The 27,369-nt window shown below is 39.2% G+C and overlaps 1 long non-coding RNA gene and 1 other non-coding gene across 2 annotated transcripts; both read left to right on the top strand.

Moving 5' to 3' along the window:
- Positions 1-13,951: 13,951 nt before the first annotated feature.
- Positions 13,952-17,025, top strand: LOC122645672. The gene is made up of 3 exons (XR_006330500.1): positions 13,952-13,962; positions 14,067-14,074; positions 16,884-17,025. It is a non-coding gene; the product is annotated as an uncharacterized LOC122645672 (long non-coding RNA).
- Positions 17,026-19,558: 2,533 nt separating this feature from the next.
- On the top strand, positions 19,559-19,639 carry TRNAL-AAG. Its single transcript has one exon. It is a non-coding gene; the product is annotated as a tRNA-Leu (tRNA).
- Positions 19,640-27,369: the final 7,730 nt, after the last annotated feature.

Genomic DNA, 27,369 nt, shown 5'->3' with positions numbered 1-27,369 from the left:
ATCACCCATGTAGATGCATGTTCATTAGGATGATACTTTCCTCAGTACTACGACCCTTGCCGACAGGGAATTAGGTATCGGACAACCCATAGGTTGGGCCTGCTAAGAAATCGAGTTCTGATCGTATTTCGGGACCGAGTGCTAGAACGGGGTTGATGGGGGGTTTTGTGGACAACTCATGATGGAGTCCGGTTCCGCAACTTCCAGGGGGTTTGCGGACAATCTCATGGTGAGTCCAGTACTGCAAGCTTCCAACTGCAACTCGGGTTTGACATCATTAGGTTACGCCAGTTTTGGGACCAGCGATGCTGCCTAAGGGTGTTGTAAGGGTGTTGTAGTAGTACTTCACCAAAATTAGAATTTGTTTCTTAGGTGGAATTAATCAAATGAACTCATTTATGCATTCATATTGCATAGTTGTAAATCGGATTTGATGCACAAATTGTCTTGGTGGTATGGGGCACTGTGGGATTCATTTATCATGTTTGGTTTGCATCTTTGTGGTTGCACTTCCATGGACTATGTAAGTGTGCTTACATGTTCTGACTCCTCATTGGGCTTAGTAAAGTTCATTCCATGTGGATACCCCTCTTTAGATTGTGATGCAGGTGTACCTATGTTGGGTAGCATTGATGAGACTCCTTTGGTGGCAGATCTATGATGATCGGTGGGCACTAGACCCCGATGGGCATGAGGCTGGATGCGTGTGCAATGATTGTGCCAGTGGGGCATGCTGACTGAGGCTTGACCTTAAGTTTTGATACATTTATGTATTACGTTCCTTTTTGTCATCGATGTATATTTTAGAAATATTGTAATTACGGTTGTCATACAATCTTTGATGTAAACATTGTATAATTAACACATAGTTACGTTATATAATATAACTGATAGATTTCTCTTTGTTGATTCTTTTATTTGTTCTGTCTTCCACTACTCTGATTTTGATTAATGTTGATTATGGACTGTGAGTGTTAGCCGCTGCATCTACAATCCTGGTAGGTTGTTGGGATGTAGGTGTACATCCTAGTCACACTTCCTGGTATTTGGGGGTGGGGTGTGACCGCGTGGTATCAGCGAGATGTTCTATCCTAACTAGCTCACAGTCTGGCAAACTTTTGATTCACTCTGTATTATGATCAAATTAATAAAATCTTTATTAACAAACACATTTAATAGTAATACAATAGGAACCATTTGAATAAGACTAAACATTGTTGCATTGATAATAAAGAATGCATTACAAAAATTCAACATTGTTTGGACTCACTTGGACTATAGACTTATAACTAGGACAACAAGAACAAATACATTTAAAACTATTGAGAGAAAGATCTCCATGCATGATATACTTACCTTTCTCGGTTTATTATCACATGTGTTATCACATGTGATATGAACCAAGATATCTTTAGTAACCCAATCGGTTGGGCACCCATTATGGTCACACAATATCTTATCCGATATTCTTGTATCCCTCAATATTGGTCTACCATGTTTAGACTAGATTGTATATTGTGTATATATATCCCCTTTGGGATAATCAATGAATTATGGATCACATTTACACTAATATGGTATCAGAGCCACAAGAGCTCAAACGAGCAATCACTAATTCATCATAAGATGGATTACCGGTCCAATGCTTGCATTTTCCTTGGTTACAGTCCTTCCCATTCGGGCTATAGATGTCTTGATCTGACAAATCAAAAGATAATAATTGCCCGTCATGTTCGTTTCGATGAACAATCTTTCCCCTTTTCAAGCATGTCAAACCCACCTACCATTCCACCCACACCAAGCACAACCGTCCCTTGGGCTTCATCCTCTCTAACTCCACCTTCTATGCCCGTACCACAACCACATGCACCACTACCATCACCAGTGCACCAATCTGCCATGGGTACACCAATGATGCCCTTTCCCATAACCACACCCACATCCACCCAGCCCTCTACGGGTTTCCAAAGCCCAAGCCCTAACCCACCCACATCGCCATCATCTCCTCCCTTAAGAACTAGGCCCATTCATGAACTCTACCAATCTCCACCCACACCACCTATCCATGCCCCATCACCACCACCGAACCCACCACCAGCACCCTTACATCCTATGCGACTTAGGTCACACCAAAACCAGCCTCAGGCACATACTTCTAATACAGTTATTACTGAGCCATCCTCTTTTTTGCAGGCTAATAAAGTTCCAGAATGGAGGGCTGCAATGACAGAGGAATTCAATGCCCTATTGAGAAAAGGCACACGGTCCCTTGTGTCTCGTACTGCTACAATGAATCTTATTGGAAATAAATGGGTTTATAGAATTAAACGGAAGGCTGATGGCGCTTTAGAGAGCTATAAAGCGCGTTTAGTGGCCAAGGGGTTCCACCAACAACATGGTTTGGATTACAGTGAGACGTTTAGCCCTGTTGTGAAGCCTACAACCATTAGATGTGTACTGTCCATTGCAGTGTCTAACAACTGGCCCATCAGACAGCTTGACTTCCAGAATGCATTCTTACATGGTTCTTTGGATGAGGAGGTGTTCATGGTTCAACCACAAGGTTTCATTAATCCGTCGCACCCAGATTATGTTTGCCGACTGCATCGATCCCTCTATGGTCTAAAACAAGCACCATGTGCTTGGTTCCACAGATTGTCCGAATTTTTTATTGGTTTGGGTTTCATTGGCTCAAGAACGAACACATCACTTTTCATCCACCAATCAGGGGGCCAAATTTGCTACATACTCATATATGTGGATGACATAATTGTCACAGGGAGCGATTCATCCATGATTCATTCTTTGTTACACCGGCTATCCAGTGAGTTCTCCATAAAGGATCTCGGTGACCTCCATTTTTTTCTTGGCATAGAAGTAAAGCGGCATCCTAAGTGCATTTTGCTGTCCCAAACTCGATATATTTCTGATTTATTGCATAGCACGGGAATGACTGAATGCAAGCCGGTGAAAACCCCAATGGCTACCACTATAAAACTCAGTGACTCAGGGGTGCACCATTGGCTGACCCAACTAAGTATCGATCGGTTGTAGGTGCATTGTAGTATGTTACCTTGACATGACCAGATGTTTCATTTGTGGTGAATCGTGCTTGCCAGTTCATGCATTCACCAACAGAGAAGCATTGGCAGCTTACCAAAAGGATAATTCATTACCTGAAGAGCACTCAATCAGTAGGTCTTTTGATTGAAAGGTCACCTTCAAATTCTCTACAGGCCTTCACTGATGCGGATTGGGCAAGTGATGGGTCTGACCGAAAATCCACTGGCAGCTTGGCTATTTTTCTTGGCCCAAATCTTATCTCTTAGGTATCTTGGAAGCAGAGAACTGTGGCTCGGTCATCTACAGAGGCCGAGTACAAGGCGCTCGCAGATGCGTCTGCAGAACTTATTTGACTTGAATCACTTCTCCTAAAGCTAGGCCATCCACTGTCTGGCCCGCCGATTTTGTGGTGTGATAATCTTGGGGCTACGTACTTGTCGGCCAATCCAGTATTCCATGCCCGTACGAAATATGTGGAGGTAGATTTCCACTTTGTCCGAGATCGGGTGGCTAAGAAACAACTTTAGGTCCAGTTTATTTCTTCTCATGATCAACTGGCTGACACCTTAACCAAACCTTTGGCACACTCCAGATTTGAGACATTACGGGACAAGTTGAAGATTTGGTTACCAGATTCTCCAACTTGAGGGGGTGTATTGAGAGAAAGATCTCCATGCACGATATACTTACCTTTCTCAATTTATTATCACATGTGTTATCACATGTGATATGAACCAAGATATCTTTAGTAACCCAATCAATTGGGCACCCATTATGGTCACACAATATCTTATCCAATATTCTTGTATCCCTCAATATTGGTCTACCATGTTTAGACTAGACTGTCTATTGTGTATATATATCCCCTTTGGGGTAATCAATGAATTATGGATCACATTTACAATAATAAAAACCATACTAGAAACACAATAAGTACATAAGAAAAGAGAATAAACTTCTAGGAAACGTAAAACATCTTAGGCTATTTACTTATCACTGTGGGTGGTGGTGGTGGTGGAGCCAATGTCTTCAGAACATCCTCGATGCTAGTGATCCACCCAAAGCATCGATCTTCCCCTCCATTCTAGCAAGTTGTCAATCCATTCTGTTGATCAGACTCCCAAAATTTAACTTTGATCAGACTAAACTTATTGATCGATATAAATAATATCCAACATGGTAAATTGGTTCTTGGTTAAAACGTTGAAATCACTAAGTTGAACCAAAATCACCTATTATTCTTGAACCACTAAAGTAACATGCCACCTTGGCCAAATCAATCTAAAAAAATGTTTAGATCATTATCTCTATATTTCTGGCAAATTATTTATTCAATCTAGAAAGTATCTCTCAATGCCATGTCAACAATGACATGGGGCAAGCACGTTAGAATAGGATTCCCTGTAAATCTGTAATCATCCTCTACCCTATAGCTTGTTGGATGTAACGTTTATGTGTCCATCAAACCCAATTTAATTAAATTAAATTAATTAATAGTTTTATTTAATTATGTGCTTGTAATAATTGTATATTGCATCTTCCCTATTCAAACTGTTTTGTTCATAACTACGGATAGATTTGGGCATTCTGTTCTATGGTTGTTATATTTTATATTTATATAATAATGATTGGACCAAAATGTAAATATAGGCATATTTTGTGTTGAACATGATCCACGGGGATTCCTGAATTATTCACTATCAAGTTGGAGTAGTAACGGAAATCTCTGGTAGTTATTTTCTCTGTACTTGAGAGACACTTGCCATTTTATTTAGGTTCTATACATTGGTGGTGTGTCAATAGTTGATGTCTACTGAAAGGACTGACTATATATCAGCCGCTCGGTGTGCACAATATAAATAGTTATGGATGTGATGCTCAATAAAGTTTTCACTGCCTGTAAAGGGAGAACACCAAAAAGAGAGTGAATGGATTTGATTGTACCAAATCCAAGGCCTTGGTATTTTGTAAAGTGTTTGCAAAGAGTATTTTATTTTATTAATATTAAATTAAATATATTTTGGAAAAGAGTTTTTAAAGAATTTTATGGCCAATCAAAGTCCTCCATACTCTTGTGATAAATTATAATGGACCGAAATTGTGGCGGTGACATTTATTCCATGATTGCAATGGCCCATTATAGGTGTTAGTAGTGGGGAGAAAATGTAATAAAATTACCTACCACAAGGGGTTTTTTAGGTTATGTCCTGGTAGGATCGTTCTATACTACGATTTTGGATAAGTTTTATCTTTATGTGCAGTTTAGGATAATCTTATGGACTACCCTTTAGGATCACACCACTTGGTTAGATCTGGACCGTAGGTTTGCCACCTCCTCAATTAGATCTTTCTATATATAAAGAGACCTAAGGTCAATGATGATTGATGATAGAGAAAAAATCATTAGAACAATTTGCATAAAATTGTGAGAGAGTTTAGAGAGAGAGAAAAAGAGAGTATTCTTCTTCCTCAAGCACTATTGACCATTGGAGGTGAAGCAAGCTTGGGAAATCTTCTTCAAGTGTTGCATTCGTTTGGAGGAACACACCATTTGAGTGTTCTAGGTGACCTTGCTCTCTCCTTAAGGTTAGTACATTAATGTGTTTATTGAGATCCTTGCATGCTCATAAAATTTTGTGATTACATGAGAATCTCATCGCTTCCGCTGCCACTAACAATTGGCATCAGAGCGTAGGTTCTTCATTAAACACATGTCAAAATTAACTTGCAATCTTCTTCTTCTTCTTCTTCCTCCATTATTGTGTTTCGAGTTTTTTGAATTTTGAGTATTGTACACAAAATTTGAAGTTGACAATATATGAAACGAAGGAGAAGAGGCCACACCAGTCGGAACCGCCGGCCAACAGCCGCGGCAAGCAAGCACAGCCTGCCAATCACGCCTGCTAGCTATCTTGTCAGCAAGTATAGGGTGGGCGGTCATGTGCAGGTGCAGCCCTGCGTGCCGAGCGACTGCAGGCCGCGACCAGTGCACGCGCAAGCAGCAGCCTGTTGCCGTGCGCGGCGTGGGCAGCGACCCTTGCATCTAAAAAAAAAACGTAAAATAAAAAAGGGGTCCATGGGGGTTGGGGAAGATGATGATTTTTGAAATTTTTTATGTGTGCATGTGATGTAGATTTAAAAAGTTCATCTTCTTTATGTCAAATTCCATCTTGTAAGCTCCATTAATGGAGTTCTAGTTTATGCTATTTTAATGGAGATTGCTTGAAGATGTTCTAATTATGTTTTGAACACAATAGGACTTTTATAAAGTTTCCTAATTAGCTTTGGAAAGTTAGATTTGTGAGCAAGATTGTCTAATTAGATTAGAAAACTTATATTTGAATTAATTTTCTATTTTGGATAGGAATCTAAATCCAAAAAGTTGCTTATAATGAGAATTTAAAAGGAGTGGGATTCTGATTTCCTATTTGGAATCAAACTCTAACTATTTTCTCTCATGAATGAAAATTGATTTTAAATAGGAATCCTAACTTGATTAGGAAAGTCCAAATTAAAATAGGATTATATTTAATTACAAATTGATCCATGGGACCCACTTTATTAATACATGGGTTGGACCCATGAGACCCACAAGGTTCGGCTTTGGACTAAACCAAGGGCTGACCCACATGGGTTTGACCCATGGGCCGGTCCATGTGGATCGGATCACTTAGGTCGACCCATGGGCAGGCCCGAATTGTAAATAAAAAAAATTTGTTTTGAATGAAATAGATGCAAATTTTATTTTTTTTAATTTGAGGTTCCACTTGGTGTGATAAATTGAAAATTGATTGGGCATCGAGTTTTAAGAGAACCAAAATGCATTTTCATTCTAACATCGTGTAATTAAAGAAATTTCAGAATAGTTCTCGAAATTGTGTAATTAAACAAGTATATATAAAATTATAATTTTGCCCTCATTGCATTTTATTATGAGATAATATAGAGAATGCAATGCTTTCTTGAGTACATGCCTACCTATCATGTATAGATTGCATATCCAAGTATTGGCTATTAAAGTTGATACTTGAATCATTTTTAAAGAGTTAAAAGTGGGATTATGAGATTCATGTGGTACTAGCACTTTGATTTTGAGCAATTGATCTAACCATTTGTTTTGTAGCATGGAATGGTCATGGGATTAAGTATGTGATGGTTGTTTTATATTTGTCACTTCTTAATTTTCCCCCCTCTCTTCTTATCCCATTCTAAATGGTTATATGTGATGGTCATGGGATTGTAGTTTTGGCTTCTCACGATGCCAACAATCCTTTTCCAAGTGGTTTGTCTTCTTGCATATACCACATGGTGGATAATTTTTTTTCTTTTTTTCTCCTTGATTTTCCCCATTCTTGGGTTTATCTCCTCCTCTATAACTTTCTCTTGATTTTCTACCCACTTCTTTGAATTTCTGAGACCCTATATTGAGCTTAGACTGAAAGGTACTTTGAATTGAACTTTCCTCTCGCTTACTCAGCCTTTGTTCATAAGCTTCTAGAGAGCCCATCAATTCTGTCACTGAAAGAGTTGATATATCTTGGGACTCTTCAATGGCAGTGACTATTGGGTCATGCTTATGTGTAAGACTGATTAGTATTTTTTCTACGTCCTTTTTGTTTGTGATGTCTTCACCATAAGCTCTCATTTGATTTACTATCTCCTTTATTCTAGAGTAGTAATCTTTAGCGGTCTCAGAATACTTCATTTTGATATTTTCTAAGTTTCTTCTTAGAGTTTGCAATTTAACAATCTGTACCTTTGCATTGCCTTGAAACTCCTCCTTTAGGGTATTCCAGGCATCCTTCGCCATTGCAGCTCCCATAATTCTTGGAAATATTGTGTCAGCTACCGCTTGTTGGAGGATGAAAAGTGCCTTGGCATTGTTCTACATATTCTTCTTTAGTTGCTCCTGCTATGTAGTGGACGGAATGGAGGTAGCCTGTGGTGTAGAAAAACCATTATTAACAATGTCCCATAAGTCTTGGGACAAAAAATATGTCCTCATCTTGATGCTTTAGAAATCATAGTTTTCACCGGTGAAGATTGGAACGGAGACGAATGAGTGGGTAGAATTAGCCATGGTGAACCAAACGCCCAAAGACAATGATCGCCATGGCTCTGATACCACTAATAGAAGAAGAGGGGGAGAAGTGAAAGGAAATTTATAATAGAGGATCAAAGGATTAGAAAATGGAGGAGAGAGGTTTTAAATGGAGAATAGTTGAAAGATGTAATAGACAATTCGGTGAAGGGCTTGTATGATAGAAACACTATTGTAGGAATAGAACTTTAAAATTTTTTAGTAGGATATTGGAGCTAGTGTTGGACCTAGGAGTCTGGGCTTTCTTATCAAACCCCTTGTGTGTTTCAAATGGGTGAGGAGATGGATATTTATAGCCTACACCTCCACCGTCTACCACCTAAACCGACATTGTTAGATTTCTCGACTTTTCATAGTGTATTCTAGACTATGTCTAGAGTTCTCTAGGCACCATATAGGCTTAACAATAAAGACCTACATAACTCTAGCCTATTCTAGAGTAATCATGATAGTACATGAAAAATACATTATTCTCAACATACATAATCATTTAAAGCTACGGGTCATTTTCTAGGCCATTGTGTTCGGCATGGGCTTGTGTGCACAATAGAGACTTCTGCCATGTCATTTATGGAGGTGTCTACGGGTCATGTGGGTCCCACAACAGGTTGGATCGTATCACTCACTCACTCTCTCTCTCTCTCTCTCTCTGACCACCATAGTTGATGCTAGCATTCATGGCAATTTTCAATAATCCAGTCGTTTGACCAAATCTAGTTCCAACTCCATTCCCAATGAACTCTTAGTTGCTCCTCTGCTAGCATTCAAAATCACCTTGTTCGTGACCCGTACAACACTCTTGTCCCACATATCCTTCAATGGCCCCATCCCCATCGCTCCCAGTTGTGAGCCATCCTATTGGATTTTATGCTATTAATTGTTTTAGAGCTTAAGACAGTCCACACACGATAACTTTGCTCTGCTGCATGTATAAATAGACCTCTCCTTCAACCTCTTTTCTATCTATATCGTTGGTTACAACTTTCTCCGCCGCAGTGCGTGAAATATCTCTGCCTAGTGCATGACTCCTGTTGGCCAGAACCCTAATCTCCCCTCTTATCAAGATTCTCCGCTTAGTTTCCTCTAGTTTTCTAAAATGAATGGTCGCTCACCATTATCACTACCACCGCCTAGACCACCCAATAACTCTATTCCGCCAGATATCTCCTCTAACTATGACGAAGATGCGCTGTCATTGGACGAGGACCTTGAAGATCTATTGCAGAGAGACAACTCGCTCACCTATCAGGGGCACATAATCATAGGAAAGCCTTACCGTGGGCAAGCCATCACTAAAGCTCTGGTTAGTGCCTAGAATCTGAAGCATGGCATGGATATTCCTCCATTGCCAAATCATAGGTTCCTATTTTAGTTTCACCGTGAAATTGACGCTCTTAATGTCATGGATGGAGGGCCATTGTCGGTGGTTGGCTCTCCTTTTGCTGAAACTCTAGAATGGGGAAGAGGATACCACCATGACTTCCTCCTAGTTTTGAATACAAGCTCATGACATCACAACAAAATTATTCAACTTAATTTTTGCAAAAAAACTTGTGAAGAAGATTGGAGTTACTCGGAAGATTCAACTGATCAAAGGCACCCAATTTGGAGATACTCTGGAGTATGCTCGTTGCCGAACAACGATGGATGTTTCCCAAGCTCTAAAACTCACTATTCCAATCAAAAGGGGCATTCACACATCATCTACAACATCACTCTCAGGTATGAAAAGCTCCCCCAGATCTGTTACTTCTATTGTGTTATTGATCATGATGACCGGCATTGTGATTTATTGCATGATGCACGTGAGAACCATCAGAGGCAACATGATTACCATTTTGTTATACAATTCCTTGAGATACCCAGTCTCCGTTATAGACCTTCCCTCCATGGTATCCCCCCTCTAATCCGTCTCATTGAACAAGCTGTCTCTGTACTCCTTCCTCCTCCAAACCCTGAACCTAATCCTTCCAATCCCAATTTACAGATCCCATCCCTTGTGCAAAGGACCTCTGGCATCCAAAACACCATCCATGGAGAAGACATTTGACACCCTCTATGCAACAGTCCCCTACTATTCCACATACCCATCCACACGTCCCATCATTACTGGAACACTCCTATCCCTGCTCCATCCATACCCGACTTCACTGCTACGTCACAGGAACATCACCTCCCTATCATGTCCCCTGATGTGGTCCTGTCTACCCCCTCCCCACCTGATTCCCATGCCAAAGCCATTTGGACAATCATTACCTATAATCAACGATCCGATCACCCATCACCTCCTTAACCAACTTCTAATATGACCAGACACATCCACACCCTTCTATCACTTTTACCTATCCTATCAAACCTCTAGCTTAACCCAACCTAGCACCAACCAACCACTGTACAACCCAAACCCCAGTTTATCTTCCTGGCCCTCTACCATTAACCAAACCAAACCCACTTATAAACCAAATTATGGCCCAACCAAACCAGAACCCTCCCCAACAACCCATATCAGACATACCCCACCACTTCCCTGTGATGCATCCACAACTTCCCCACAACTCCAACACCCTAAACCTACTGTTCGAAACTCTAGAAAGCCAAAACCATAGAAAAGAAAACAAGAACAGCAGCTTTGAAGCTCCACACCCTCGGTCCCTCATGAGCATTTTTTATCACATGGCCCCTCGGCGGCTGGAGGATATTAGCCCCACAAAGAACCATGAAGCTCCTGAGTTGGAATTGCCAGGGAATGGGGAGATCCCTGACATTCCAATCTCTAATGAATCCCGCCCATTTGGATCAATTGGATTTTGTATTCCTGATGGAAGCTAAATGACAAAGAGAAAAAATTCAAACTCTTGCTCGTAAGTTGAAGTTACCGAATTACTGTTTTGTCCCTCCCCATGGACTATCTGGAGGACTAGTTCTATTTTGGGGATCACAACCAAAGGTTGAAATTCTGAAAGCGGAGAAATGAATGATAGATAATCAGATATCTAGTGGCCCATGTAGGCCCATGTAGCTTTGTGTTCCTTAGTGGAGTTTATGGGGATCCAGTAAAGGCTAACCGCCAATAGGTTTGGGATGATATAATATCTTTTGGAGCGAGTAGACACGATAAATGAATCATGTTTTGCGATTTTAATTCGTATCTTTCTTGGTATGAAAAATCTGGGGGGAAATGCACTGGTTCTAGAGATGTGGCAGCCTTCCAAAATTTAGTTGATATTTGTAATGTCATGGAAATTGGAACTCACGGGCCTCGCTATACCTAGAGCAACAAACGCTCAGGTCATGCTGGAATTCATATCCGGCTCAATAGAGTGTTTTTTTACTTAACTTGGAGAGCAGATAATAAAGAGGCAGTAGTCTTGGTTAAGGCGGCAATAGGGTCAAATCATAACCCAATACTATTTGATTCTGATGGAGGAAACAGCCCAGGCCAAAGACCTTTTCATTTTGAGGTCATATGGATAATGCACCCCTAATGTCCAAATGTTGCTGCAAATGCGTGGGATGTTAAATGTGGTGGTTCAGCAGGTCAGAGACTCCAATATAAAATCAGAAACTGTAGACCTGTGTTCCAGAAGTAGAACAAAGAAACTTTTGGGAATGTCCAGTCCAAAATCAAGCTTCTTTCAAAGGAACTAGAAGAGTTGCGAGAGCACCCAAGAGATGTTGTGAACCTGAGATACCAGCAAGAGGTGGAAAATCAATTGGAAGAGGAGCTGACCAGACAAGAAATTATATGGCACCAAAAGTCCATAATTACCTGGCTTCAAGTTGGAGACAAAAATTCTTCATTCTTCCATGTTTCTATTGTCCAAAGACGACACTTCAATAAAATTCTCAAGCTGCATTTACCATCAGGTAACTGGACATCATATGAATCCGAACTTTTTTCTAAAATTCTTAATCATTACTCTAATACTGTCTCTGCTAATCCTAGCAATAAAGAGACAGTGACAAAGGCCCTTGAATTTATTCATTCCTCCAGTGATGCAACCTCTAATGTTACCCTGTGTGCACTCCCTCGGCCTAAGGAGATCAAAGAAGCTATCATGTCCATGGGACCCCTAAAGGCCCCTAGACTTGATGGGCTCCCTCCAATGTTTTACTAATATTTTTGGGATTTAACTAACTAGGATCTAATGGCTTTTGTGCATGAATTTTTTGTAAAAGGAATTATTCCTGCAGGTATGAATGATACATTAGTCAGCTTAATTCCTAAATGTCCTGATCCTGAAGTTGTAGAGCATTTTCGGCCAATAAGTTTATGCAGTGTGGCCATGAAGGTAATCTCCAAGATCATGGCTACTCGTTTGAAGCCTCTTCTGGAGCTCCTGATCTCACCATCCCAATCAGATTTTGTTCCAAATAGGCTGATTTCAGATAATATATTCACCACTCACAAGCTATTTCACTATATTCGGCATAGGAAGAAGCGTAAAGGAAAGTTTATTTTATTTATTTTTTTCAACTCATTTAGAGAAACCGATACAAGGGGGGAGTTACTCGCCTTACCCCAACCCGAAAAAGCAAGATCAAACTCTCTCTCAACAGAGAACCTTACCACCCTACAAGACCCCAAAAAAACAAAACACAACTATCTTCTCACAACCGGAAGACCCGTCGCATCCTCCCTAATAATTTGTCTAAGACCCCTAGGAAGGTCGATAAATTGAAACATGAATTAGAAGCAGAATCACATGCATAGTTTGCCACCCAATCTGCTGCCCTGTTGCTTTCTCTGAATGAAAAGGATATTACTGGATGAAGCGCTTCAATAAGAAGAATGATCTCATGGAACCAATACCACCCCTTGCAGATATTGCATTTTTTCGTCGCTGTGCATAGCACCACCAAGGCAGAGTCTGAATTCACATGAAAATCCAAAGACCCATCTCTGCACAAAGCTTAAGGCCATCCCTCAAAACTCTAAACTCCACAATGGAATTAGTACACTTACCGTAAAAATTTGCAAAGGCATCCAAGACATTGCTATTAACGTCGCGAATAATTCCTCCTCCTCCCCTCGAGGCCAGGATTCCCTTTACAAGCCCCATCGATATTAAGTTTTACAGCATTGAACGAAGGCAACCGATAAACTGCAATAGGAGATTTACGTCTGATTGGGGGCTGAGGGACGTTAAGAACTTGAAGTAGAAGAGCTTTGTTTGTCGAAGGAGACCTTTTGAAAGAGCCATAGAAAGGAATTTCCCTCACCCATTTTTTGACCGACTCAATTATAAAGCTGGCAGAACGAGCTAGCTCCCCATGCCTCCTGTTATTCCTCTTATTCAAAAGTTGATGGCATTGAAACTTGATATGTGTAAGGCCTATGACCGTATGAGTTGGTACTTTGTTGAACAGCTGCTGCTTGCATTTGGATTCACTCCTCAATGGGTAATGATGGTTATGTTGTGTATCACCTCTATTAACTACCAAATTCTAATTAATGGGGCACCTCGTGGGAGTATCACACCTTCTAGAGGCATCAGACAGGGCAATCTTTTATCCCCTTTGATCTTTATTTTATGTACCTAGGCCCTTAGTAGCATTTTGCAGAGTACTGAATCAGTAGGAAGAATACAAGGCATCAAGGTTCGGAACAACTCCATCCCTATTTCCTACTTATAATTCGCTGATGACTGCCTCCTGTTTTCTAAAGTTAACCTTTAGGAAATTTATGAATTCAAAAACTGCGTTGAGCTGTTTTGTGAAGCAAGTGGTCAGGCTATTAACCATGACAAATCCATGCTGTACTTTAGCCCAAATACTCCATCAAAAATCAAGAGATGGTTTTCCAAAATCTTGAAGAATAAATATGGAGATGGAATTAAGAAATACGTTGGTTTACCAGTTGAGCTTGGTGCCTCAAAGCTGCAATCCTTTAGAGAAGCAGGTGACGAGGTTCATAAGCGATTACAAGGCTGGAAACATCTTCTCCTATCACAAGCTGGCAAAGAAACTTTACTTAAATCAGTTATTCTTTCAATGAGTAACTTTTTAGCATCCCACTTCAAACTTCTCCAATCCTTTCATGCAAAAATTTCTTAGCCTGGCCTCAAATTTCTTTTAGGGAAGAAACAACCAAGGGTCAAAATGGATTGCTTGGAATAATTCTGCCAATCAAAAGAATCTGGTGGGTTGGGCCTTTGAGACCCAAAGCTCCAAAATGATACTCTCCTAGCAAAAGCAGCTTGGCCTTTGTGGAAATTTCCGAACACTCGGTGGAGTACTCTCATGAAGCAAATATATTTTCCAAACTCCTCTTTCCTTCAAGCTAGAATTGGTTGTAATCCGTCATGAGCTTGGCGTGGATTAATTGAAGGGAGGGTTATCTTATCAACGGGTCTCCTGTGGATTGTAGGAGATGGAGAAAGGATTAGAATTTGGGAGGACAAAAAAACTGGATCCCTATAGCCTCAAACTTTAAGCTCTCCTTCCTCAAACATCAGGATTGCAATCTAACTCTAGTCGCTCAGTTAATTGATCAGAGTAATATGTCCTGGAGGATAGACTTACTGGACAACTTCTTTGACTCAGCAGATAAGGAGGCAATTCTCCGGATTCAACTACCCCTCTTCCCAAGGGAGGACTAGGTGGTTTGGGGAGGTTTAAAATCAGGAGTCTTCACTGTCAAAACGGCATATCATTTTCTAGCAAATCAGCAAGTAGCTAAGGATCAAGCTAAGGCTGTTATCTCTTCAGATACTCCTCTTACTTTGGTCCAAAAAGCAGTCTAGAAAATTGTTTGCAACTGCCATTCCCTCCCCAAAAAAAAAAAAAACTTTCTCTAAAAGGCATGTGCCTCAAGTCTGGCAATAGGAGAAGCACTATGTAGGAACAAAATCCCGGTGGACCCTAGCTGCCATAGATGTGGAGCCTTGGAATCGATCAACCACATCATATTCAAATGCCCCTACGCTCGTGCAGTCTGGTTCAGATGTAAAGTTAGTGTAAAATTCTCTATACTGCTTCGCCGACTATTAGTAACTGGATCTCAAAATGGTCTGAGCTGCTATCCAATGACAAAGCTAAGGACCGTCCAATAGTTAGATTTTTGCACGTTTGTTTGCTAGTACCTTTGGAGATCGAGGAATGATTCCAGATTTGGTAACCGTCAGTGTGAGCCTAGTGATGTATGTCATCTTGCATCAACAGCCTTTGAAGAATTCTTGAGCGCTAAAAGGATGGAGGTTAGTCAGCCAAGAGGTACTACTACTCATCATGTCTCTGAAGTCACAATAAAATGGAATCCTCCCAACTCTGGATCTGTTAAAATCAGTTGTGATGCTACCCTCTCTCCAGCCAAAAAGAAATCTAGAATTGGTTTCCTGATTAGAAATCGTCTGGGAATTCTTGTTCTTGCTGTGTCGGATCCGCTGAAGTTTTCGAATATCTTACAAGGAGAAGCCTTAGCATTGAGATCCAGCTTGTTACATGGGGTAGGAGAGTGTTGGGATAATGTCCTAGTCGAATCTGATAACTTGGAGTTGATCAAGCTTCTCACAGATCGGACAAAGGATCCCCCTCTTGATGTATTACCCATCATCCAGGTTATTCAGCATATTACCACTTTCTTTGAATCTTATAATTTTTTATTTTTACTGAGGTCACTCAACCATGTGGCTGACACCTTGGCTCAAAAGGCCTTGTCTATGAAGTGTATGACAAACTGGCCTCTTTCCACTCCATGGTTGGTCAATCTTTGTAAGAAACACACCATGTGTTCTCCACTCCAGTTTGAATAGATTCCATTCTACCAAAAAAATAAGAAGAAAAAAGAGTAAATTTCTTGTAGATCTCCTGAGGTTTGTTGTTGACATTTCATGTAGACCCTAAAATTTTTAAAATCTTACTTACAGACCCATAAACCTTACGGTGTTAATTAGGTATTAGTTTAACAAAATAAAAGACCAAAATAGCCTTTGTACGTCTTTAATAAAATACAAAGGCTATTTTAAAAGACAATTCTACCCTTCTTAGTGAAGGGTTAAGAATCATAGAAGGAGAGGGCATAAGAGATAATGGAGAGGACATAATGGGAAAACTAAAGAATAAATTAAAGGGATTAAGAATCGTGGAAAGAAGACTTTCTTCTTCAACCTTCAGGCTTCAGTGACGAACAACATCCAGCGTAAAGGAGAACAACTTAGATCGAGAGAACTCCCATGATAGGCCTCTGTTTGGCCTAAAATTTCAGATGTAGAGTCGCAATCCCAAGCCCTATTAAACCCAGGTGGTAGTTCTTGCAAACAGAAAGCTGGGATCTCAATCGGGAAACCTGCAACAGAGCTTGGCAGTACAAGAGTCAGATTTCATTTGTACATGAAAATGAAATCCGTTTCATTCATGGAATGGTCTTGATGAACACAAAGTCATAACGATAGAACAAATTTTTTAAACTCATCGATTACTGTGTTTGTATGTTTTTGGAATCATACATCACTGAAGCTCAATGTAACATAACGGATCCCAGTTTTTGAACTTACAGTTGCCCCCCGTGAACCTTCACTAATTTCACATGCACCTTTGCTTTTCAAACTAAGTACCACTATAGTCCCTGCCTTAGACAGAGACATTATAACATAATGGATCCCAGTTTTTGAACTTCGATGGATCATTCTGCCCCTAGATAGGTTAAATGATGAAAATAACCTTACCTGAAAAAATAAAAAAATACCTACAACTTATCTTCCCCAAATCGGAAGATGAGGGAATCGATGCTTACAGGAAAGGTGGACATCATGCTGTGAGAGTTGGAGATCCGTTCTTTGGTGCTCGATACATCGCTCAAAGGAAGCTTGGTTGGGGCAATTTCTCCACTGTTTGGCTCGCTTACGATACCCAATGCTCTGTAGGTTCTTTTTTTTTTTGAAAAAATCTCTGCTTTTAATGAGACTTTCTATATTTTTTATTTTTTCCTTTAGTAACTATAATTTTATTGGATGTTGCTGTTCGATTAATGGAAAAATCGTACACTACCATTTATTAATTTTCTTTGTTAATCTAATACTTGCATCCTCTCCGATCACATTTTTCACTTATCTTCGTTTTTCATGTCATCTCGATCTCTTCTTATGTTTTCAATACTGAGTCCGCTGAATCTGTTTTTTCAGTTACTTCTTCATGGGCTTCTCTCCTCTAATTCACAGCTATTATTCCCACGATTCCTATTTTTTTCTATTTCCCTCTTATTCTTTTCTTCTCAACTACCCAATTCCTCTCCTTTACAAGCTTCGCTAGGCTCCCTCTTGTTAGGGTTAGGTTTCTTCCTTCCCTCCCTCTTTCTGATGCCCATGACGATCTTATGAGGTTTCTGTTGTAGATTTGTGGTCTCCTGAGCTGATCGGTTGCTCAATATGGATTTCGCCGAATTAGAAGCGATCGAAGGCCTACGCTAGTCTTGGAGTGCTTGGCTGGCTTCCAAATCCGAAGCTTCGGCTCCGGCGATCCCTTTGAGCATCATGTGTACTCCATTGGTGCAATTCAATGAACTTCCTATGCTCCCTTATGATCTTCTCATCATGTGAAGGTGGGGGGGACATTACATGGTTTGCAGGGATGATTGCAAATGGATTGAAAAACACCTGCAACTCATCTCCCTCAAATTGATTTGAGGTGAGTTGCAAGGGTTTTTTTTTTTAAATTAGGGCATTTTTGTCATTCTATCCTATCAAGGGATAGAATGGTCCATCAATATTAAAAAACTACGATCCATTATATAACATAACGGATCTGTCTAACTGGAGGGACTTAGTGGTACTTAGTTTGAAAAACAGAAATACACATGGAATTAGTGAAAGTGCAAGAGGACAACTGTAAATTTGACTATTTTCAAGGGGGCATTTGAAAATAACCCTTTTTTCTTTCATGAAAGAGGGGTCACCTACTCACCTTCATGGCCACTAGTTCTTTCTACGACCCTAACACTGGAGAGAGAGATTGACTGCAGAAGAGAAAAGTCATGGGGCATGACATCCCATGTTTTCATATCTCTCTCTCATGATTGAGACTCCATTAATTTTCAAGAGAATTAAAAGTAAAGGTAAGTAAAGTTCTCTGCTTTCAACATTTCGTCTCAACTCTCTCTCTCTCTCTCTCACACACAGTAAGAAATGGGATTTCTGGCTTATTGCTCACGATGGGGAAGCCGAATGGGGCTGGGGAACCTAGTGTCCGATTCACCCTAGGAAAGGGGTTCTCACATCCTAAGTTTAAGTCAAACGAGCGTTGGATTCCAAATCGATGAACTCTTCCGTTCGGTTTTGGCAAATGAATCTTGGCTTCAAACCCCCTTCCATAATGCTCACGATCATCGACAAGAACACCTGAAATTTCTAAAACCATTTTTTTTTTCTCTTTCTCCGTCTCTGAATCTCTCTGTAGCAGAGAAATCTGAGAAAGTAAATGATATACCGGTGATAGTAGAGGATGAAAAAGAGTAGAGAGGAAAGGGTATACCCTCATCACCGTTGTGATAAGGCTATTTTTTCCATTTAGCGATTTATGGCCTGCTGAAATCATCATTTAATCAGTTGACTCTAACATAATGGGTATTCCGTCCGTTATCTGGGTCTGTAAATAAGGTTTTTAAAACACTTGAGGGTTACATGATAGGTGAACAAAACAAACCCAGGGGATCTACAAGAAGTTTAAATTGTTTTAAAGTTTCAAAATAATTCACCTTGCTTCTTCACATGTACACTTTGTTTGTGAGGAATGTGGGATTAAAGGAGTTTCCTTACATATGCTACTTAGCTCATTAACAAGACCATAAATGTACCAATAGAATAATTCAATTTCTTTTGTGTAGTATCTTCTTTTTCCACGAAAGGGAGGGAGGGAATGTTGTAATTCATGCTTAAGTTCATTGAATTGAAGAGTAACATTGCTTCAACAATAGATGGTCTTGGTCAATTCGCCTTCCAATTGAGTCCTTTGAGGATATTTCAATGTTGGGTCGGCGTTCATTGTGGGGGATCGTGGCTCTTGCACGTGTGCGAGGGCCAATGAGAGAGTGCACATTGATATCATGAGGGGTGAGATTTTCGCCTTTCATAGGGGTGAGGTGGTCATTTTCACCCGCTCTGTATCTGGGTGTGAGAGGTACACTGCCCCATAGAGAACTTTTCTCCTTCAATGTTAGTTATCATGTTGAAGAATTGTTTTACTGAAATTTAATATTAGGTCGGTGTTCTCTATGGAGAGTTGCCCATGCGTGCGTGCAAGGGCCAGTGAGAACATGCGCATTGGCATCATGGAGCCGGTATTTCCACCATTTATGGGGATGAGGCAGTCATTTTGTCCATGTGTTTGGATGTGGAAGTTACAGTCCCCACAAAATTTCCTTTATTTAATACTTCTAAGTTAATAAATTAACCCTAATATGTTGAGATGGCCGAGTTGGTCTAAGGCGCCAGATTAAGGTTCTGGTCCGAAAGGGCGTGGGTTCAAATCCCACTCTCAACAAAAGTCTTTTTGTTTTTAAATTTCTCCTATTCCTATGAACCAGTTGAATTTACAATTTCTTAGGCATCAATTTTACATGGAGAAAATTGTCGGTACTAATAACAAATCTTGCCATCATCAGACTATCTTTCTTCTACCCCAAAAAAAAAAAAAAAGATTAACTTCCTAAATGATCCTTTCGCTCTAAAATGGACAGAAATCACATGAATATGCATTCATTGGTCCCATTTTTTCCTTTTATAAAAAAACATGTGCATTACATTTAAATTGTGTGCCATGCTTTTAAATATCAGTATCGAAATCAATATCGGTCTTGGTCAACATCAATATGTTCAATTTGCTTTTAAAAATTGTGCACATAAAGTTTTCCTAAAAGGTTGTTAGCCTGTGATTTGTTTTGGTCAAAACTATTTTTGAATCTCTTTAAAAATAAGAATTTAATATAAGTCCAAGTGGGAGAATGTTAGAATTTTAATCCTATAGGGATTAATATTTTAATATTATATGGATTAATATTAAATATCCTAAACCAGACTAATTAGAGTTTTGGACTAATAAAGGGGGTTATTGAGTTGTATTAGGACTCCTATGTAGATTGGGTTTAGTGTGGGCAGATAGATTCCTACTGAGACTATGATGAGAGATGCCCTATAGGAATTACTATATAAAGAGAGCTAGGTCCCCCCCTCTATCCATCACAATGCAAAATAAGGTTAGTGGTTCTATCCCCGTTCTCTATTATTTGTTTGATTGTGTTCTTGATTGCCCTATGGAGATCTTGGTTTTTATGGTTTTGTCTCTGTTTGGATCAAACTATTCTAACTCCCACTATTCACCCAAAAAAAAAAAAAAAAAAAAACTCCCACTAACCAACCGCATCCTATGGTGCACCTAAGCCCATGCTTATGACATGTCTTTCAAAAAAAAAAAAAAAATACAAGGGCGAAGACCTTTGGTTAAGGGATCTGTAACCATATCATATGTACAAATATGCTCCACTACAATGACACCTTTCTATACTGTCTCATTTATGGTCAAATACTTGACCTCCATGTACTTAAACCCTCGAAATCCTTTATTGTTGTTTATAAACAATACAGTAGAGCTGTTAACACAATATATCTGTATGGGTCTATCCACAAAGTCTACAATGGTCAACTCCTTTATGAGATTCCTGAGTCAAATAGCCTGAGTAGCAGCCTCATAGCATGCTACAATCTCTACCTGCATGGTCAAAGTGATCGCCAATGTCTGCTTTGTACTCTTTCATGATACTGCCCCTCCTGCCATCAAGAAAACATAATCTGATGTGGATCTCCTATCATCCTCACAACTAGCAAAGTCGAAATCTGTATAACCCACTAGCTTGAATTCAGGAACATATCTGTATGTCAACATATAATCTATTATCCCCTTAAGTACCTCAATACTTTCTTGGCCGCAAACCAGTGGCTAAGACCAGGATCTGACTGATATCTGCCAAGAAGACCTATCACAAAGGCAATGTCCGGTCTGGTACAAACCTGAGCATACATGATACTATCTAGTACGCTAGCATAAGCCACCTTCTTCATTTCATCCCTCTCAGCTTCATTTTTTGGGCACTGTGTCGAGCTCAGTTTGTCATCCTTGAGAATAGGAACATTAATAGGTTTGCAATCCAATATACTGAACCTCACCAGAATACAATCAACATAAGCCCTCTCAGAAAGACTTAATATACGGCGAGAACGATCCCTATGGATCTCAATGCCAAGGACTAAAGAAGTCTCACCAAGGTCCTTCATATCAAATTCCCTAGATAATAGTTGTTTTATGTTATGCAACATTCCTAGGTCACTGCTAACAAGTAGGATGTCATCCATATAAAGTATGAGAAAACAGAATTTTCTCTCACTGGCCTTATGATATATATATAGTGATCCACTTTGTTTTCCACAGAATTGAATGAAGTCACGACATTGTTGAATTTCAAATACCACTGTTTGGAAGCTTGTTTGAGATCGAAAATAGACTTCTTGAGTCTACACAAGATGGTCTGAACCATCTACCATAAAACCCTTAGGTTTAATTCAACAAGCTCCCAATTATATTTCATCGATTGCATTTCATCTCTCATCACATCTAACCACAAATCTAAGTGAGGACTAGAAATAATGCCTGAATAAGTAACTGGATCAACCACAAAACCAATGTTATAGTCATGTTCTCCCAGATAGACCTCATAAATAGATGGTATAGCTGACCTCCTCACCCTGGTGGATTTCCGTAATGGTGCTACTACTGTCTCACCCTGAATGTGGAGAATATCATCTGGAACTGCATCAATAATAGGTTCCTGAACTACATCCTGATTAAGAGGAATCTCATCAGGTGCTACATTAATGTCAGGAACTACATTGATATCAGGCTCCTGAACCCCAACAGGTGTAACCAATGGCGTAGTAGGCGCCACATCCGTCTGAATAGGTAGAAGGAAAAATACTGATGTACCAGACATACTACTATCTTGAATAGTCTGAGAACCATCATTCCTTTTGGCCACATCAAATTTCATAAACTTCACTGTCACTGAGTCCACAATCCTAGTGCCTCCATAGGGGTTATAAAATTTATATCCCTTAGAATGATCTGGGTAGCTAACAAAATAGCAATGATTAATCCTGGGATCCAACTTGTTTAAAGTTGAATTATATAGTTTTACTTCTGCAGGGCATCCCAAACTCTAAGATGGTTTAAACTGTGTTTAGTAGGTACACGGTTAAGGATATAAAGAGTAGTTTTCAAAGCCTCTCCCATAAGAATTTAGGTAAACTTGTCCTACTAACCATACTCCTCACCATGTCCATAAGGGTGCGGTTATGCCTTTCGCCGATACCATGTTGCTCAGGACTTCTTGGCATAGTAAAGTGACCAATTATCACAGAGTCCTCAAGGTATTTGGCAAATGGGCCCTTAAGCTGTCCAGCATTACCATGTCTGCCATAATACTTATGCCCACGATCGGATCTAACAATTTTAATAATTTTTTCTCTCTGTTTCTCAACTTCAGTCCTAAAAATCTTGAACTTGTAAATAGATTCAAACTTTTCTTTAATTAAGTACAGGTAGCCATATCGAGAATAGTCGTCTGTAAAAATGATAAATAAAAAATTTTTATACAATGTGGCTGAATAGAGACCATTGATGTCAGTGTGAATAACCTCCAACAGGTCAGAACTACGGACTGCAGTTTTCTTCTTTATCTTGGTCATCTTTCCCTTACAACAATCTACACAAGTTTTTAGATCACTTTCGAGAGTAGGTAGGATGTCAGACTTTATCAGCCTTTCTACTCTTGCCTTAGAAATATGACCTAGCCTCTTGTGCCACAATGTGAAAGGCCGTTCTTTAGGTAAGGGCCTCTTGGAAACAACTTTTTCAACATTATAGGAGGCGTAGGTATCATTGGAAGATAAACACAGTCTGTACAATCCATTGGACATAATGCAGGAACCAACTTTATTTAAATTAAAAAATAAATGAACCACACTATTCCTTATTTCAAAATGGTAACCACTAATGTCCAAAACTGAAATCGAAATTAAATTCTGCCTAAAGGATGGTACATAAAAAGGTGTTCTTTAAAGTCAATTTAAAATCGAAATGTAATAATAAAATAACATCTCCCATGAACTCCACGTCAGCATGACCATCATTTTCTATAATAAGCCTTGATTCATCTTGATTTGGCCTCCTCCGGTTTATGAATCCATGTATGGTAAAAGCAACATAGTTAGTTGCACCACTATCTAGCTTCTAAGAACTAGATGAGGCTTCTAATAGATTGGATTCACGAACAAAAGCCAAAGAATCATCACCTGATGGCTTGAGTTTTGATAACCAAGTCTTGTATTTATTGCAGTCCTTCTTTATGTAACCTTTCTTCTTGTAAAAGAAGTTGTGATCACTCTCTTTTTTTAAAGAGTCTTTCTTGGGTCCCAAATTGTTAATCTGATCGGACTCTTTATTGGCTGACTTATGAGTATGGTTTTTAGACTTTTTACTCTTATGGGATTTGGAAGTAAAAAGGGCAGTGTGAAGTTTATCGTTCTTTAGTTTCTCTTCCTCAGATACAACCTTAGAAATAAGGTCATTAATACTCCAGACACCATCTTGGAAAATGTAGTTGGTTTTGACAATGCCAAATTCAGAAGGTAGGGTATTAAGGACTTAATGGACAATCAAGGCATCAGGAAGAGCAATATTTAGGCTGATTTTGGTTTGATAGTCAACCATCCTAATAATATAATCCCTAACACCCCTAGAACTATAATATTCCATATTAAATAGCCCTTGCTGAAGTCTCCTAATCTTAGCATTTGATGAAACTTTGTATCTCTTGAAAATTGCATCTAGCAATTCCCTGGCAGTACATTTATCAGGTAGACCACTTTTAAGGTGTTCCGATATTGATATCTTTATAGATAATACAGTTAAGCGATTACTCTTTTCCCATGCAGCATGCACGGATTTTTCATCCTCAGTACTATCAGCTGTTAGGTCCATTGGCCTATCCATTACAAGAGACGTATGCATATTTGTCATTTCCATGGCAAACATAATGTCCTCTTTCCACTTCTTAAAATTTGACCTAGTAAGAATCTCAATAGTGACCATGTTATTGTTGACAAAAAAGGTAACTAAAAATTTAAATAATGAACATTACAATAATCAGCATGATGCAAGTATAGCTTTAAACCTTATAAGCAAATGAGAATTTTACACACATCATTGTGAAAACACATTTGGGTTGAATTCCCAATATGCAATTGTAAAAAAAACCTCTACATACCAGTGGCCATAAGAATACAACTCAACTTTCAAAATCCACCATCTTTGGGTGTGTATTCACATGCATATTGTATATGTACCCCTTCAAGTACCAACACATAATCACCACCTTTGAGTGTATGACCACACATCAGAGTTGAAGTACATCCCGTAACTATATGAGACTGATGTTTCACAAATCCAACAAAGAAGGTCGTTTTGGTGGCTATGTTTGAGTTTAAATAATACCGCAAACATATGGATCAATCGTAGTTACGGGTCGAACACAAGGAGGTAATTAATCAAATTTTAACTTAGATAGAGCACACCAATTTAATAATTAAAAGACCAAAAATAGAATATTTAATTAAAAATAGTAAACTAACGAAGAGACTAATTAAAGAGAACGCAATAGACTAATTAAAGAAGACGGGTTGAGAAAAACACTTAGGGGTAAGGAATCCACCAAGAGAAATTGGTCTAATCAATGATAAAATATACAAAAAACACAGCCCTTAGATGGCATGAATGGTGGGTTCAAGACATAGGAGACAAGTGATACTAAATCAGTCATTTCCTATGAATGACAATCACTACATATACGATCATGGCAAATCAATCATCAACAGAATTTTATACGGACACGTAGACAATTACGCATACGATAAATGGATGGCATGAGTAATGTGGACATGGCACATATAAAATCTACTAATTGCTAATACAATAATCACGTAGAGCTATAAACACCATTGATTATTTCTTCTCTCATGGCTTCATCCTATCCCTAAGTGGGGGAAACAGTTGACCATGAAAAAATAAAAAGAGGAAGAAGATGATGAAAAATAAACAAAAGACATGATAAAATAGATTGCAAGAGATAAATAAAAAGAAATAATTTTATTGAAGAATGATACTTACAAGCTTCATGGAAGAAAAAAACAAAGCTTTAACATCCTCATTAACCAAATTCATCTACAGTCCCAATGCCGAACTAGTCTTCTCTCAAAGCAAAGTAAAACGAAAAAACACAATAAAACCCTCTCTGGCTCGCCTTCCATGTTCCTCCTCCTTTTATTAAAAAAAACAACACCAATTAATCGCCGTGTGGATGATCAGGTGGAGTGAGAGAAAGATAGACTATGACAGGGATTTGTGAGAGGGGATAGGGAACCGTGGAGAGATGAGAGACGAAGTGGGAGAGAGAAGAGCTAGAATTCGAGAGGGTTGAGGAGAGAGAGATTGGAGAGAAAAGAGGTTTTTTCTTTTTTTTCATTAAATATATTTTTATACACCCCCAAAAGATAATCATGTGGTCAGTGATATTCTAGGGCGTTGGTTTTGTTTACTTTTGTGTGGCAATACCCAATTGTTGAAATCTAATTACAAGGTTTTCTAATCATCCAAACCATAAAGTCACACGTATTTATAAATTGATATGAACCCACATTGGAGAATGATTATTTATATACTGATATAGTGGGAATTGATGAAAGAGAGATACCGTAAAGTAATTGTTTTAGATATCTGGGGTCAATCATAAATAAAGAAGGTGACATCAAGGATGATGTGTCACAGAGAATTAAAGTGGGATGGATGAAGTGGAGAGGTGCGTCCGAATTGCTGTGTGACCGACGTATTCCTCTAAAGCTTAAAGGAAAATTCTATAGGACTGTTGTTCGCCCAGCCATGATGTATGGGGCAGAATGTTGGGCAATTAAGAAGTGTCATATTGATAAGCTTTGTGTAGCAGAGATGAGGATGTTCAGGTGAATGTATGGAAAAACTAGGAAGGATAAAGTACGAAATGAACATATAAGAGCAGACTTAGAAGTTGCCCCTATCAATGACAAGCTCCGAGAAAGTCATTTAAGGTGGTATGGCCATATTCAACGGAGACCTAGGGACGCCCCAGTAAGGAGGAGTGATATGATCGCGATTGAAGGAGCAAAAAGAGCTAGGGGCAGACCTAAAATGACCATAGGAGAAGTGGTGAGGAAGGACATGCATAGTCTAGGTCTAGTCTCAAGTATGACCTCAGACAGAACCTATTGGAGGGCAAGGATCCATGTCGCAGACCCCACCTAGCAGAGATTAGACTGCGTGTTAAGCTGTGCCTTTTTTCCTCTTGTTACCTTCCATCTTTCTTTTATTTCTTTTTTTTTTTTTTCCATCTCCCATTTGTCCTTTTCCTTTGTCATTTATCATCTCTTTCCCCATCCCTCTTCTCCTATCTTTTCTTCACCTTTTAGTTTTGAGTATAAGTATGGTTTCTCTATTTTATTTTGTTTTGGTTTTATGTAGCCTACCCTATGAAGTTGGGATAAGGCTGAGTTTGTTGTTAGAGGTTTGTTATTTATCTATATACATTGGAGGTGATGACTCCACAACTTGGTTTTATGTCCAGTATTCTTTTGATTATTCATCATTTTATTGGTCTATCTATCATCTGGAATCAGGGCAACACACATCTTACACCAATGCACTCATGTTGACACAGAGTAAACATGACTGTGCTTATGCACTTTGTCACGTTCGTTATATCATTTCTAATATTTTTAATTATGAATGTTGATAGCTAACATGTGTAACAGAACAGACCCTAGGTCTGACCAGCAATGAAGAATAAGGAAGAAGAAGAAGAAGAAGATGGAGAAGAGAAGAGAAGAGAAGAGAGAGATCGATTGAGCGAAAATAAACTCCCTCACGATTTCAGTATATGTAAATAGTGAGGTGGGAAATCTGATTTATAACTTCAGTATTAATGAATTACAAGTAAACTCCCCAAAATACCCTTAAGACAATAGAATAAACTAAAAATATAAATAAGACTAAAACACCCCCAGAAACCCTGTAAACTCTAATCGACAATCCTTAACACTCCTCCTTAAGCTAGAGCATAGACATCACCAAGATCC

Source organism: Telopea speciosissima, chromosome 11 (genome assembly GCF_018873765.1).
Source record: "Telopea speciosissima isolate NSW1024214 ecotype Mountain lineage chromosome 11, Tspe_v1, whole genome shotgun sequence".
Taxonomy (NCBI): domain Eukaryota; kingdom Viridiplantae; phylum Streptophyta; class Magnoliopsida; order Proteales; family Proteaceae; genus Telopea; species Telopea speciosissima.
The sequence above is the reverse complement of the archived record's forward strand: the minus strand, read 5'-3'. Positions and strand labels throughout refer to the sequence as shown.